Below are 2377 nucleotides of genomic sequence, written 5' to 3'. Positions count from 1 at the left end.
TCATGTTCGCTTCAGCTGTGTAGCTGCCGGCCGCCATCTTGGTTGGCAGTTAATTTGCATATCCTGCTGATTAGCCAATGGAAAGGGTAGCAAAGTTATGGTTAATTACCATGTTTGTCTATTATTAGATAGGATGTTATCCCAATTAATGTAATTTAAAAAACCTTATAGTAAAAAAATTTAAAAATAAAACCCTGATACATTATTTAGTAATGCATCATTTTCCCCTGGATTTTCCTTGTGCAATACTACAAATATTTTATTTAGTATGATATATAGTTACTTATTTGATACAGGTATGAAATAAAATACACTTGATCTTAGCCAAAAGGCCGAGAAGCGATTTTTTTTTTAATATTTTATTGATCTTTTACAGTGAGGAATGGAGAGGGACAGACAGTTAGAAACATCAGTGAGAGAGAAACATCGATCAGCTGCCTCCTGCACACTCCCCACTGGGTATGTGCCCGCAACCAAGGTACATGCCCTTGACCGGAATCAAACCTGGGACCCTTGAGTCCGCAGGCCAAAGCTCTATCCACTGAGCCAAATCAGTCAGGGCGAAATAAAATAAATCAAATATATGTTATGCCATAAATTTTCCTGGGAAATGATTAGAGATTTGTTTTACTTATTTTACTTATTTTAAACGTATATGTATCCAATAGATGACTTAAAAATATTTAAATCATTATACCATTGTTATTTAGTTTGCTTGGAAAATAAGGATTAAGGAATTTCCCTTAATTTCTACAAATGTAGAAAGCTTCTCTTTATCTTTTCCAGAAAGAAGTAAAATAAGGAAGTGATAAGTTTACCATTGAACTATTTATTATATCTCCTTTTCATGTACAGTTTAACTTTAATCTCCTGGGGCCTTTTCAAGGCATTTTGTCTCCAAAATATTTCATTAGATTTTTGGGGAATCACTCCCACAGTGCTAATTTATAACTGTTTTAAGTTTTTATATATTTGTAAGAGTTGTTTCTATCACAAATAGATTATAATAAATTAAAGGGAGTAATTTTCACAGTTTTGTTAGCTCTTTACAAAACATTTCAAAGAATGATATGTTTCTATTACTAAATTAAAATAGCCTTAGAAATTCCAAGGATAAAAATTTCCAGGACACACAATGCAATATACCAATCATGTTTCATAGCAATATATACTTGAAGCTTATCCTATATAATAAAAGGCCAGCAATCATAACTGCATAAGGACTGGAATGACTGATCGACAAGTCGCTATGAGGTGCATTGACCACCTCTCGGTCCCTCCCCCCAGCCCGCAGGCTCTGATCACTGGATGGCCAACGGGGAACCATGGGGAACCAGGGTGGGTGGCAGTGAGGTGGGACTGGGGACTGGCGAGGAAGTAGAATGCTGACCTCTTGGTCCCTACCCCAGCCCGCAGGCTCAGATTGATTGCCTGGCCAAAGGGGAACCGGGGTGGGTGGAGGTGGCAGGGTGGGACTGGGACTGGTGAGTGGGCAGAAGATGGCCTTGATCGCAGGCTAGGCCTTAGTACCTCACCCATGCACGATTTCATGCACTATGTCTCTAGTTTATATAATAAAAATCTAAGTGACCATTATGGTGGAACAACCAGAATGACTGGTCGCTATGATGCACAGTGACTACCAGGGGGCAAACGCTTAATGCAGAAGCTGCCCCCTGGTGGTCAGTGCACTCCCACAGGGGGAGCATTGCTCAGCCAGAAGCCAGGCTCACCTCTGGGGAGCGCAGCGGCGATGGCTGGAGCCTCTCTTGCCTCCACGGTAGTGGTAAGGAGCAGTGAGCAGGCGGGCAGTAAGGAGCAGGGGTCCTGGACTGCAAGAGGGATGTCCAACTGCCTGCAGGGAGTGGGCCTAAGCCAGCAGTCGGACATTCCCCAAGGGGTCCCGGACTGCAAGAGGGTGCAGACCGGGCTGAGGGACTCCCCTCACCCCCAGTGTATAAACTTCATGCACTGGGCCTCTAGTATAATCATATTAACCAATGTCACCCCTATAAATTTAATTTATAAAATTATTATATTATAAAAAATTCCAGAGATTTAAAAAGAAAGCAAAATAGCTAACTTGTTTATAATACGAATCATGTTAGATAATATAAGGTACTGCTTCTATGGAACAATATAAGTATCTTGGTACTGTTTTCAATGTTCTCAGAGTAAAAATAAACCAATAGCCAAACTATTTAAGGTATAAGACAACAATAAAACACATGCCAGTTACCAGTTTAACTTGTGTTTAATAATTTAAAAATATTATTCTTAAAACATATATTTTAAAATAATAAAAAATTATAAATTAATTAAAAATGAAATTCAAAACCATTTGTCTTAAGGGCATGGTATAAATTTCTCTTATCAA

Source organism: Myotis brandtii, unplaced genomic scaffold, assembly GCF_000412655.1.
Source record: "Myotis brandtii unplaced genomic scaffold, ASM41265v1 scaffold1841, whole genome shotgun sequence".
Classification (NCBI taxonomy): domain Eukaryota; kingdom Metazoa; phylum Chordata; class Mammalia; order Chiroptera; family Vespertilionidae; genus Myotis; species Myotis brandtii.
This window is presented reverse-complemented; position numbering follows the sequence as displayed.